The 14,394-nt window shown below is 44.0% G+C and overlaps 1 protein-coding gene across 2 annotated transcripts in view; it reads right to left on the bottom strand.

Moving 5' to 3' along the window:
* LRRC20 (leucine rich repeat containing 20) overlaps nucleotides 1-10,442 on the bottom strand; it is an 83,027-nt gene extending 72,585 nt beyond the window's left edge. The window contains exons 1-2 of one of the 2 annotated variants that reach the window (XM_033149100.1): nucleotides 10,248-10,442; nucleotides 6,078-6,194 (exon numbers count right to left, since the gene is read on the bottom strand). The gene's annotated coding sequence lies outside the window, so the exon portion shown is untranslated. Of the gene's footprint in view, nucleotides 1-6,077; nucleotides 6,195-7,464; nucleotides 7,582-10,247 lie in introns of those variants that run through there. The other variant, XM_033149101.1, reaches the window with a different exon arrangement.
* Nucleotides 10,443-14,394: the final 3,952 nt, after the last annotated feature.

Here is a 14,394-nt window from a genome sequence, read left to right as displayed (position 1 = left end):
TCTCAGACGGAGAATCATCTCCTTCTGCCTCATCTCCAAAACAGCTAAAGCGTCCAAAGTTTCTTCATGTATCCTCTTCAGTTCGTCTATTTCCATTCTATCTTTTTCTTGGTATCTTTTGATTTCCTTTTGTTCTGACTGCGTCTTTTTGATGTTCTCTTCTTGTTTTGCAGCTTCTCTTTAGCCTCTTGCACCATTGCGTCTAGTTCCGTCTGTTTGGCTGTCATTTGGTTTACCTTGGCCTGATAACTCCAGAATTAGGCTTGAGTTTTTCTCAATCTTACTTCCCATGAGCTCCATCTTTCCGTCCAGCGTTTTAATATTCCCGTCAAGCGTTGTTAATTTGTCACCTATATTTTTTCCATTCTTTCCATTACTGCCATTAGCTCTTTCATCTCCATACTGGTGTCGTTTTCTATAATTGAAGTTCTACGTTGGTGACTCAGAGCTGCTGCGTAGCTACTGGATGCTATTCCTTTTTTAGTTCCCATTAGCGTATTGCCACAATTTATAATATTTCAGTCTCTTTTTGTTTTAACTTTATATTATTAATTTTGCTACAATACCCGCTTCTTTCCTTTTATAGGGAGTTCCCTTTGGGAGTATTCCTTAGCAACTGTCCATATCCACTCCTCTTTTCCCTAAATTTAAATTTCCCCTGTGTTTTCTCAGATCGGCCACTGGGTGGCGTGTGTTCAGATAGTCTTTTTTTATTTCCAATTGCCGTTCTATTTGTGGCCACTTGGGGTCGCGCTTCTCTCTCTCTTACTTCTCTCCTTCCCTCACTTACGATCTATTTTCCAGCACCTCTTTGTCTTCTCCTTCCGCCCTCACTTATCTCCTCTCCTCCTATGATGGCGGCCCTTCTGCTGACTCAGCTTTCTCAAAGTGTTCCGGCTATTGGTAAAATTGTTTTTATATCTCTTTCTCAGGGGAAAAAAAACTTGAATTTGTATATTTGCACGCTCTTCACCTTCCCGCTCCCCCTTTAGCGGTTTTCTCTTTCTCTTTCTCGTGCGTGCTTATTAGTTTCCGTTTAAGCCGTCTGATATATTAAGTCCACAGGGGGTGGTTTACCGATACTTTCACCACGGTCCTTGGTTGTTTTATGACAGATATTATGCGTTGTACCGCAGCCCCCCTAGTTATTTCTGTCCGTTCTGCCGTTTAGCCTCTCAACGTCCTCTCCCTCCGTTATCACCCCCTCGTTCCAGGGTTGTGTTCTTATATATCTGTATATTTAATCCTTCCAAATTCGGGGGAGTTTGTTCTTTTGCAGTCTATATTTTAGTGGGGGAAAGTTCGGCGCCGCTTTGCCGAGAGTTGGGGCGTGTGTGTTGCGGAGGGGTTTATGCCCGTTTGCACGAGGTCCTCCCAGTCAGTGCTATCGCACCCGTTCAAAGTTTTTAGGGGCAGGAGACCCCAAATCGTGCCGCCGTGGCTTCTGCCCCCAGGATCCCCCCCTGGGGTCGGTTGACTCACGCTTCGTCACCCGTTTTCGCCTCCTTTCAACACCGGTCCGCCTCGAGATAGCAGGAGCGCGGATCCCACCCGGCACTAAGCACGCCGTCCCGGAAGTTCCCCAGATACTTCAGATTCTTCAGATGAAGAAGTGTGCATGCACACGAAAGCTCAAACCAAGAACAAACTTAGGTGGTCTCTAAGGTGCTACTAGAAAGAATTTTTTATTTTGTTTTGACTAATTTTATTGTGTCGGTCATTCAGTTAAACAACCAAAAGACCCAAAAGTCCAGTAAGAAACTGACTACAATATACCAGTGAGAAAGCATTCCTTACTCAATGAAGAGTTGTGAATAGTTACCGTATTTAGATCACTCACAGAGATGCAATTTATTCACTTCAAGAATACCTGCTACTTATATTGCTTTTTGATGTATTTTTTGGGCCTGCATGCATCAATACTTTCAGTAATTAACATTTTAATCACATTGGGAGGTGCCTTGCAAAGTTCCCTGCTAGGAGCCAGATCGTATCAACGTTTTCTCATTAACGAGCCTTAGCACAGAAAGGGTTTCAATTCAAGATGGAGCTGAAACTTCGCACTAAGATACAACTCATTCCGTTTGCTTGTGTTGTACTTCTGCTTTTAAAACAAGAAAACCCATAATCAATTCCATTTTTCTTATTGTTTTTTGTTACTTTATTAATATACCTAATTCTTCCTTTGAAACACCCGGAGTTGCCACTAAACTCCCATTCTTGCAGGTACTGAGCATGTCCTTAATTGGAACCTTAAACATATGCCACTGGATGTTAAATTCTAAGCATATTGCTCAGAACGAAGTAAGTGTTAATGTCACACACACACAAAAAACCTTAAATATGTAAGACATTTTAAAACCTCAAAATCTACTCGGCCTCTTATTTGCCATGTCCTTTGGTTGTTATTGTTAATACAGCTTTTCTGTGGATTTACTTGTGTTTAAAATTATAGTTCTTGCTTGTAATTTTTGTAAGCCACCTTGGGAGGCTTCTTGTTCTTGAAGAACGAGGTATAAAATTATTTAATAAATTAAATAACATAAAGAAAACTTTCCAATGATTCTACCGAAAGCTAGGTCAGGCCTTTCCGATAACATGTGTCATTCCTGTGTGTATTTAATTCTTCACATATTCTTCCTTTAACCCTTCGAGAGATATTCCTCTAAACACAAGCCCACAGGATTTCACTAAATGAAAAAGGTCGCATTTAAATATAAAAATGTTTTCCCACATATCAGCTTCATTCTCAACCACAGTTTTTCTACTCCACTGCATTATTTTATGTAGTCAAGAGTCTGAATCGATATCACATTGCGTTTTAAATTAAATCTATAATGATTTTATAGCACAGATCCAAATTGTCATAACAAGTAGCTGCAGGCATGGGTGCTTCTATCTTTTTTGCTTTCTTGTAAAACCGTTCACTACTCTTATAACCATATGGACAGTCCATCAATTAAATTAGTCTTAATGACAAACAAGAGACCGTAGCAAATTCAAGTTGCCTGCTACGAGGACTGACACCAGTGAGTCAGCATCTGCAAGGATGTCTTGCTGTCTCTTTGAGTGCCACTAGCAATAATCTTCCAAATGCTTTCCTCACCTGCCATATCTCTATTTTCTAACAAAACTCCAGTGCAGAGGAGCAGTTTTGCTGGCACGTTTTAACATTTCACCCTCCAGGATTATAGACGGCAGATTTGCTAAAGTTAACTTCAAGAACAGGTGTTGACCATTTTGAATATCTTCCTTGAGGGAAACTAATGTGACCATTTTGAATATCTCCTTGAGGGAACTAATAAATCCCTTTTCTGAAACAGGTGGTAGAATATTCAAATGTTGATCTGCTAATGTTGTAGCTTCAACGTTCCACCTTTTTCTTTAGGGGCTGTGATTTTGTGATATATATATATTATATATACATACAGGTATACACACCACACACACAGAGTACTTTATTTCATGCTTGAGTTGATAATAGTAAATACTTGATTGGCTGATTGATTTCTGTGTTTTCCCCACCTTCTTTGCATCAGGCACGTCTCAGCTCATTCAACTGCTGAGGGGGCCTTTGTCTTAAAACATTTGCCAGAAATTAAAAGTGACAGTGAGGTTTCATTTTGGAAGGGGAGCAGCCATGGCAAAAAGCTGACTGACTTACCACCTTAGACTGACCCATCACTCCAAGAGTGAGCGTTTGTTTTAAAATCAATGTTTGCACAATTAATGAAATCCAAGGAGCTGCTAAGTGATCTAGTGAATATGCCATCAGAAGATGCCCACGAAAAAGAGATGATGTGACTCGCACTTTCATTTTTTCACTGTCGCCAGAGCTGAAAAATCGAGTGGGCTGAGAGAGTTGCTTCTTGGTTGTAGCAGTGAAACAACTCCACCTGCTGGATGTCCAGCCAGAGTGAATAAAGAGTTCATAAACCACAACATCATAAATATAACTATGAGTGTTAATCTCATGAGCCCAGTTAATAATCTGGGATAAACTGATGCAAAAACATTGCTGACGCTAAGCAAATCAGTTCCTTGGATAGGATTACAGGTGTAACAAATAATTATTTGCAAGAGTTGGTATCATCCTCCATTACCGGTACATCCCTGAGTACAAATTCAATTAATACTCAGCCTGCATGTTTAATATATATTTGTTACTATATTCTTCCATGAGAAGGTTGTGCACAGACTTGAAAGGTCACATGCAATGAATAAAAAACCCATTCCCTAGGAGGCCAGTAAAGGAAGCTACACCAAAAGCTATTCACTCCCCTACTCTCTTTTAAGCTAACAAATGTGCAAGTGAACTAGTGAAAAGGTGGTCTAGTAACTTATATCAGCCTTGGAAACTTATGCAGAGCAGTAAAGATGAGATCAGCCATTACATCCTAACCTGTAACTGAAAATGATTGATGGATTTATTTTACTTCCTATCTTCTTAAATCCTTCGTCCATTTTCAGCATGCCAGTGGAACTCTGAGAATTTGTCAATCACAGCCTCCCTGTAATAATTACAAACCTCACAAGGTATTGTAAGAGGGGAGAAACATGATAAAGTATATTTTATAGCCAGAGCACCATAGGAATTATAACAGTGATTGATCCAACGCATCAGGACCAATAGTTGTGTTCTCTCGGCCTCCCTCCTCCTACTCCTCCTTCCCTCCTCCTCTCAAGCACTACTTGAATCATTATTCAAAGGTCAATTGAATAAAAATGGAACACAACTTTTAAAGAGAAATCAGGGATGCAAGTAGAGGGTTACACTCATATTCTAAGGTTGGACCATCCCCAAATGGATAGAGTGGAGAATGTAATATGTATATTGGTTTAGAGTATCAATGCATCTGATGGATGTGTGTTGACCATGTGAGCTTGAATGAAACTGAATATTCTTAGCTGTAGCTAGATCAAGTTGTGTTTATTGCTGTACAGAGAGCTGGGAATTTAACTGCATTATAGAATCAAATAATTTTAGAGCTGGAAGGGACCCCAAGGGTCATCTAGTCCAACTCCCTGCAATGCAGGAATCTCAGCTAGAATAATATATGACAGGATGGCCATCCAACCTCTGCTTTAAAAACTCCAAGGAAGGAGAGTCCCGCCACCTTTAATTGTCAAGCAGTCAATTCATTTAATGATTGATTGATTCAAGTATTGTAGTGTGAAGTGGGTTTTCTTTTTCTTAACTGTCAATCGTGTTATTTTTAAAAATGGCCTATGCTGTATACTTTAAAGGTGATGTTGATTGTAATATTTTGCTTCCTGGATATTTTGTTTAGTTGTTTACTATGGCTACTATGACTTCTCCATATATTTTTGAGGCTGATTGTTACGTGTTTTACTTGATACTAAATAGGTCCTTCTATTTAGTAGTTTATTGTGCTTTATATAATGAAGAAATTCTGTTTGTTTTTATATTCACTCTTTACATAGTTTTAAAACTGCTTAGAGTAGTTAAAACAGCTTAGAGTAGAACTAGGGTGTATTATCTTATCGTTGCTTTGATTCTCTCTGCTTTGAAAGAATTGAAACAGTGGCACCCGCCCTATGGAACGCCCTCCCATCAGAGGTCAAAGAGATAAACAACTACCTGACATTTAGAAAATACCTGAAGGCAGCCCTGTTTAGGGAAGTTTTTAATCTGTGATATTCTAATGTATTTTAACATTTGTTGGAAGCTGCCCAGAGTGGATGGGGTGACCCAGCCAAATGGGCAGGGGTACAAATAATAAATTATTGTTGTTGTTGTTGTTTTGTTTTTATACGCATTTCACTTCCTGCTCTGCCGAATTCTAGTTTTAGAGGAATTATGATTTTTTAAAATTCATTTTATTTTCTATGTCACCTAGAGCAGTGTTTCCAACCTTGTGCTCCAGCTGTTTTCGGACTACAATTCCCACCATCCCTGACCACTGGTCTTGCTAGCTAGGGATGATGGGAGTTGTAGTCCAAAAACAGCTGGAGGCACAAGGTTGGGACACACTGACCTAGAGAACTGGCATTGGTGGGCCACTGATAAGTGAAATAATAAATATTTCAGAGGAAAGCCAAAGTAATCCACTTACCAAGCGAATCTGCTTGTTTTCAACCGTTTCATTCACTTTTCTGGCTACTCTGGCAACTGCTTCTCCCATCTTTTCTCCATGCAGTCACGTCCCACCAAGAAAACACTTTGGTAGTTGCTAAAACAAACAAACAACAGATTCCATTGTAGTAGTACAGTACTTCATAAGGGGTTTCAAAACATTTTTTTACAGAAAGACAAATAGCACTTATTCTAAAACCAACATGCAGCTAAAATTCAGCATCGACCACAACCGCCAGGATGCCCCTGACCCCAAGAATCCTTACCAAGAGACAACATAACTGGGACAATTCTAAGAAAATATTGTCCATTAGTCTCCTTTCGTTCTTGCAACTGGTGTTGCCTGAGACATGCAAAGAGTTCAAAAGGCAAATACATCTTGCAGTGCAGAAGCTGGCCAGTAGATGTGAATTTATGCTGTGGGAAACATACACGTGGACATAAAAGGGCTACGCCTCTCCTTGTAGAAGTTGCAGCTCTTCGTCAGCAGCCTGCAGGGAAGCTGGAGTCGTTCTCCTTTCTTTTGTAAGTAAGATATTAAAAGTGGATCTCTGTCATCTTTCAGTTTATCTTACATCGAACATCTGAGTAAGAGGAGGAGTGAAATACTACCAATCCTTGTGAGTTATTTTCAAAGAAGCTAGATAGTTTCTAACAAGGAAGGCTCTATCAGGCCCAAACAAAAAAAGCAGGTTTAACTATAAGACTACAGATATATTCACATACCGGGGCAGGGGACAACTCTTTTGTTCAGTGCCAGGGATTATAAACAGTTTGCCCTAACAGTATTTCTGAAATCTGAAGCATACATATGGGAAGGAAATCCAACTGAAATCAACAGGCTTACATCTGGTTCCCCACCTTTGAACGATAAAACTATTTGTGTGAATCCCAGTGGGTGAATTTAAAATGATAGAAGATGAAATAAGGAAGAGAGGAGAAATACCTCCATTTACATATGAAAAGTTAGAAGGAGGTCCCATGCAGTTTGGCATTAAAGACAGAACCCAAATCAGAAAATATTCAAGGCTACAGAGGCAATTTACTTAGGAAAGGACTAACTTTAGACATACCGGGTACTCAAAGCAAAGCAACTTTTCCACTGTTATCAATGTGGGCCAACTCCAAGTTGCATATTGCCCATTATTATTTCCACAGACATTATTAAATTGGAAGACTAAAAAGGCACTCAAGAGACATTAAAACAGGCACCAGGCAGGCCTCTTTGGGGTGGGTGTTCTACAATGGAGGGGCCACTGTTGAGAAGGCCCTTTCTCAGTCTAATAGGAATATAGTCACTATTAGCTGTCCGGGTAATAAATTACACACATATTACCAGCAGTTTCTGGAGCAATCTGATTACTTACATGCTGGTAAAATGTCAGACTCCGGCCCGTCTATGTGGTCTGGTCCAACGTTTACTGCCTAATGCTCAGCATATTCCACTCTACAATTGATAGTGCGTTCTGCTGGCGTTTTAAGTTGGTAAAGATACTGTACATGCAAATAAATACTGAGAGGCTTTTCTAGCCACCACAAAAGCAGCCCAGCAGCTTGGTCCTATATTTAGTTGACAGCATAGCAAAATTAAAATGCTGGACCAGTGGTGGAAAACCAATCTGCTGAGCTGAGGGACGCTGCCAAACAAGTAATACTAAACCTGTCTGGAACTGGGGGTTATCTATGCCTTGAACGAATCTTAGAGTACAAAACTAGGAGTATAACACAGCCTCCATCTACCAACCACAACTGTGTTGGAGCGGAGAACGCACAAGCTCAACACTACCATGCACTGCAGCCCGTAATTTTTTGCATTCAACCAGCATTTATGCCACAAGTTTCTACATATGTACTGGCATAGTAGTTAAGTCTTGTTGATTTCAAAGGGAACTTAATTCTAAGTAAGCATGCCTAGGATGGCAGCCTTTTAAAGTTATCCACAACATTTGAAAAAGCTTACAACTTGTGAGGGCTGCATTATTTTTCTATGGTTGAAGATGACTACATATAGTAGACCCAAGCGATTTTTCAATGTACAGGTATCGTTCTAAATCAGTTATGAAGTCCACAGCACGGTAACGGTTTCATAAAATGTTATCTGGCAAACATCGCGATTTTGAGAAAACTGTGTAGCCAGCCAGTGCTTCCTCTGTTTCTTTTGATTCTGCAGCCCTTCCTTAACCCCGTGAAAGAAGAAACTGTGGTTGTTTTCTTCAGAGTGAGAACAAAAAACGTTGCCCTGTTATTTAACTCTTTCTTTACTCCCATCTCCCCTTCTGCCTGCGTGTGCATGAAAGAAGTCTTTCTCTCCCCTCTGTAATGCCTTTACTGCAAGTTTAATTAATTTTTAAAAATAAATCTACTCCTTTTGTAAATTATAAATTTGCCCCTAAAACTGCATGGAACATTAATATATTCTCCAGAAATCTTCGGTTGAAGCATGCTATCATTGATTTTCCTATAATTATATGCATCAAATTTAGATTTTGTTGTTCTTGTTCAACATTTTCCCTGATTAGTTGCATTCACTGTGACTCATCACTGTATTTTGGATTATCCTGGACCTGAATACCACCATTTGGTATCCAAGCCCCCAACCAAAGTCCTGTTTGGATGCATTTTGGCTCGCCTGCTGATGATTTCATCAGTGTATTGTGATTTAGACCCGTCACTTAGTAGCAGTTGCCAGGACATTATCATGTTCGCCTCTATGTAGCTCCATCTTCTTTCGGATATGGTGATATACTGGTATATCATGATGTTTAGCTGGTGATATATCGTGATATTGAAAACCAGATATCGCCCAGCCCTAAAATATAGTACTTTGCAATCCGGAGATACCAACCTGCCCTTCTCATGTTCCAAGGTCACATATCTCTCACACTTAGCTTGGATTCTGGGCAAGGACTTCTGCCTTTTTACTCTCTTGTTCCACTGCTAGGCTAGTAGCTGTTTTTAATCATTCCCCACCCCACTAAATATTTTCCAGTCTGGCATAACACTTGCCCTCCACAATTACATGAGGATTATTGAATACAGGCTCTGCGCACCAGCACACAAAACAGGCACTTTCCTAAATGTTACTTTCACAAGTCAACAACCCAGTGTTTTTTTTTTATTTAAAAAATGTTTAGGGGTACTCTCATTTTGACTCAAGAAAACCACCATTTCAAATTAGGAAAAATAAATACAGTAAATGGACAAAAGTACAAAGATTCGCAAAATGTTTAGGGGTATGCGTCCCCCTGCTTCCCGCCAGAAAAAAGCACTGCAACAACCAAACAGAACTGACCTGATCAAGATGTACATATCAGGTTGAGGGGACCCAGCTAAGGCTGTGTGCACATCACGCATTAAAAGCACACCCTTTCCCACATACAACCCAAATGCGGAGAACAGTAGTTCACCCCTCACAGAGCCACAATTCACAGCAGCCTTTCAAAACCAAAACCACAGTTCCATTAAATTTGATCCATTTGTTAAAATTTTGGGAAAAAACAATAAAAATGAATGGGCAAGAAAACAAAACCAAACAAAAGAAACTACAGTTCCCAGGATTCTTTGGGGGAAATTAATGTGCTTTAAAGAGACAACACCGTGCCTGGAGGCGAGCCTTCACTGAGAAGGCATTTTGGAACCACTGTCTAGGGAACAGGAACAAGCTATAAGTCTAACTTGAAACTGGAGACGACACGCAAAGCAGAACCTAGTTCTTGTTCCCTGAGAAGATTCCCTCCATCATTTTTTTTGTTTGTTTGTTTGTTTTAAACCCTTCGTTTCTTTGGTCGGGGGGAAGAGCAGCAGAGGCAGCTGCAAAATAGAGAGACAGAAAACGCATCCCACAACACACCAATGTTCCACTCAAGGCCTGTTAAAGGAAATGAGGCCTTGGACTACAACTCCCATCAGCCCACCCTGCCGCGGCGGATGGCCAGGGACGATGGGAGCGGTGGTTCAGCAGCAGCAGCCGCCGCCGCCGGGTCGCAGCAGGTTCTGTCTCCTTTGTGTCCTCCGCTCTGCAGCTGAATGGCAGCCGGAAGTGGGAGCTGTGCGCCGCGCTCGGTTCCTTCCCCACGAGCCGCGGAGCCTCCTGCGCTCCCTCGCCCTCGCCCCAACCTCCGCTTTGCTGGTTGGCAGATGCGCCTCTTACCGGAAAGCTAAGGCGAGCTGGTCCTTTGTACGCCGCCGCTGCAGCTCCACGCACCTGCGGGGCAGACCATGGTGAAGAGCAGCAACAGCTGCCTCTCCCCTTCCAGCAGGGATGGAGGAAATCCAACGCAAGGGAGCCGGAGGGGGAAGCGGCGGCAGAGCAAAGGAGAGCCAATCGGTGCAGGAGCCGATGCAAGGAGGCCTGCAAGGGAAAGGGGAACAGGCACCCAATTCCCTCCCCGTTTGGAGAGCGCCCTCCCCTGTTGCAAGGAAGGGACCCCGCGCAGCCTCGTGCCGGGAGCGACCGGCCAACTTTAGACTGCCACCGCGGAATACCGTGTTTGCATTTTAATTCCGTCCTCCTTCCAGTTAGAAAGCTATCCGATCAGAGAAAGAGCTGAGCTTGAATGTTCCTCCTTTGCGTTGTAATAAAGCAAAAGCTGCCCTTTTCCCTTATGGGGTACACAAGAACCCTTTGTAGGTTCTCCATCGGTAGGAGAATATAACAGAGGCCAACCAGAGAAGATTGAGAAGCAAAGACTTTATTATCGCTGTTGCGACAGGGTGACCTCCCCACACACAGGAGAGAGCAGGGGAGGGACCTTACATAGAAATTTGAAATCGCTCACACTGCCCTTCAAGACCATCCCCAGAAACATCAAACAAACGTCACAGAAGGGGTGTAACCCAAGACTACCACCCCAAATACATCATGGTTACATCATGAAAAAGGTAGTCTCCAACAAATTTCAGCAGAAATCTGAGAAGTTTGTTTTTCCCTACCTGCCAGTTTATATGATAATGCCTTATCTGATTGCCTTTCCTGGGTAGCCCAGCCATTCCTTTGAGATGGTAATACTTGGTTTCTGAATCTCTTACGCATATTGATAGTGTGTTCAGCTTAACATATACTTGCCAGTTACAGGTAGTAACAGATACTTGCCAGACTGTATTTACAGGGAGGTGTAAGTCCCAAAGAGAATTAGGAAGCTTTTCCTATTGTCTTCTCTCCTTGCAGAGAAATACGTGCTGGGGGCTTTAGTGTGCATGAGGAACAAACTCAGTAGCCCACCTTGCAGAGCCGTCTTAAGGGGATCTGCCGCCCTGGCGCGGCTATCCCTCCGGCGCCCCCGCCATGCCGCCTCTCCGCCGCCTCCCTCCCGCGCTTGCCGCCCCTTGGGAGGGGGGTGGGCAAGCGGGGGATGAGGGGCGTGGCGCTGGAGCGGCGCGGGGCTCTGCGCGCCCTTCCAGCGCTTCCGGGATGGGAGGCGAGGGCGGCCAGCTCGCGCTCCCGCGCGCAGCCGGGCAGCTCGCGCTCCGCGCGCAGCCGGACGGCGCGGCGCGGCTGGGCAGCTCGCGCTGCATCGGGCGGGCGGCTGCGCCGCGCCATGCGGCGCCGCGCGGGAGCGCGAGCCGGCTGCCCTCGCCTCCCGTCCCGGAAGCGCTGGAAGGGCGCGCAGAGCTCCTGTGCTCTGCTGGGCAGCCAGAGGGCGTGGCGTGGCCGGCCAGCTCCCTTGCCGGGAGTCAGAGGGCGCTGCCGGCAGGCGCTGCCAGCGGGGCTGGAGGGCGGAGGCGCCCTCCAGGCCATTGCGCCCTGGTGCGCCGCGCCACCAGCCCCAATGGATGAGACGGCTCTGCCACCTTGCATTCGTGTTTATAGCCCCGCCCACCCTTCACCATCAGGTCTCAGGGGAAAGCAAAGCAAATGCAGTTTATAGGAGGGTTATAAATAAAACTGCTCAGGACTGCAATACCTCACCCAGACCCTGTGATCATCATCTGAGGCCCTTCTTCATGTGCCTTCTCCACAAGAGGCCCAGAGGGCAGCAAAACAAGAACAGGCCTTTTCTGTGGTGGCTCCCCAGTTGCGGAATGCTCTCCCCAGGGAGACTCGCCTAGTGCCAGACGTAAACATTCCTCTTCTCCCTGGCCTTTGGCTAATTAAACAATCAGGTGGCCTTTTGAACTGGGTGTGGGTGTTACCGTTTAGTTTACTATGTTATGTATTATTTTGTGTTTATACTGTAATCTGTCCTGAAGGGCAGTGTAGAAATATAATAAATAATAATGTTTTAAAACCTACTAGCTATGATGCTTATGTTCCACCTTCATTGTCTCTGTGTGTTTCTGAATAGGGGAGAGTGCTGTTGTACTCAGATCCTGCTTGCAGACTTCCCATAAGTATCCAGTTGGCCACTGTGAGAACAGGATGCTGGACTATGTGGGCCTTTGGCCCTAATCTAGAATGGCTCTTTTCGTGTTCTTAATGTCACAGAACAACAACAGTAAAATAAAAAGTTCTGCTTCAAGTGTTGAAAATACTTGTCAAGTCATTGCAAGGTTACATTGCAAGGTCCTCTTGTGGGAAGGGAACGTGGGTAAGGTTAAATTGTTTTCTGGTAGAAAAAACTTGATTTTGTTGGCAATTCTGTTTTCCCTTCAGTGATTTTTCATGCTATAAAAAGCTGCTTTGTTTCCTTGGAGGAGGTAGCAGGAGCTAGAGATCATGTCACCTTTAGAGTTTTGGAGTAAGTTGTCAGCAATATGCTGATGACACACAGCTCTACTTCTCAGGACCTTTGTCTATCTTGCCTCTGTAATGGGACTGGGTGAGAGCTCAATCCACATAAGACTGAGGCACTGTTAGTGTGAAGCAGATATACAGATTTCTGTGCTCCATTAGAAGCTAATCCTATGCATAGGTAAACAAACTCAACAATGAGTCCAGGTGTGACACAGGATATACAGGTTTACTTCTATTAAAGATAAAGGGACGTGTCCAACTCTGGGGTTGCGGCGTTCATCTCGCGTTACTGGCTGAGGGAGCCGGCGTACAGCTTCCGGGTCATGTGGCCAGCATGACTAAGCCGCTTCTGGTGAAGCAGAGCAGCGCACGGAAACGCTGTTTACCTTCCCCCTGGAGCGGTACCTATTTATCTACTTGCACTTTGACGTGCTTTCGAACTGCTAGGTGGGCAGGAGCAGGGACCGAGCAATAGCAGCTCACCCCATCGCAGGGATTCGAACCGCCGACCTTCTGATCAGCAATCCCTAGGCTCTGTGGTTTAACCCACAGCACCACCCGCGTTACTTCTATTACTCTCCAGCAAAATATGATTTCTTTTCTAGAACTGCCTTGTTCAAGGTCAAGAGCATAAAGTTTATCCGGTACATTTGACTTTCCGCCTTGTGATTAAGTATGTTGCCATGTGTGCCAAAAGAAACATTCATTCTTTTTTACCTGTGGTGGTGAAGAATTACGCAATAGACAAAAATAAATAAACACCAGCCTGCATTCAGGCTCTATTAAGGATAGTTTCAAAATCTGATGTTACTCAATAGAGCCTGACTGCTTCTTACTTTTTAGTAAATCCCCACTTTGCTCACTTTGGCTGACTACCATCCTAAGTTGCTGTTCTCAAGTAAACACAAATATGAGACACACAGTAGCTGGCTGCTGTTTACAGGGTCTCCTGGGCTGTAGGTGCAAAAGTGAGCCACCAAAGGATGCCTGCATTCAGGGGTGCCAACTTGGAAAAAAATTGGGGTGGGGGAGGGCTAGGTAAGCTCCACCCTACATAATCACTCAGAAGATGTGGCTTATTCACACCATTTGAATGGCAATGCCCAGCAACATTGGGGAGGGGTTCTGAAGGCCCCAGAGTTTGCTCCGATGCCTGCATTCATCCAGCAGTTGTGCGCAGCATCAAAAAATGTAAAAACGAGATCTTTGGTTTTCTTTTTGTTTTATTGATTTTCAGTTACAAAAGAATTTGACATGTTGTAAGAATATCACAACTACGGAGAGAAAAGATACGATCAACAACAAAAACAAAACAAAACAAAAAAGGGGGAAATATATCAGAAGCAATCCCAGATCTTCGTTTCAGCGGGGCTTGCCCCTGGCTCCAGAGCACGAGGCCAGCTTCGCCTTCCTGCCCCCGGCGCGGCCTGGGAGGCGAAGAAAACTGCCCGAGCGGAGCCCGGCCCTCTCGCTCCGACGCCAGGCGTTATATTTACACGGGAGGAAAGCCCGCTAAGGCTTTTTTGCACGCCCAAGCAACCGCTCCGTCCCCGACACGCCGCTCCTGCCTGAAGCAGCAGCAGCAGCAGCAAGCGCGGCCCTCCCACCCGGCCACTCCTCCGCC

The sequence above is a fragment of the Lacerta agilis genome, chromosome 5 (assembly GCF_009819535.1).
Source record: "Lacerta agilis isolate rLacAgi1 chromosome 5, rLacAgi1.pri, whole genome shotgun sequence".
Lineage (NCBI taxonomy): Eukaryota > Metazoa > Chordata > Lepidosauria > Squamata > Lacertidae > Lacerta > Lacerta agilis.
The sequence above is the reverse complement of the archived record's forward strand: the minus strand, read 5'-3'. Positions and strand labels throughout refer to the sequence as shown.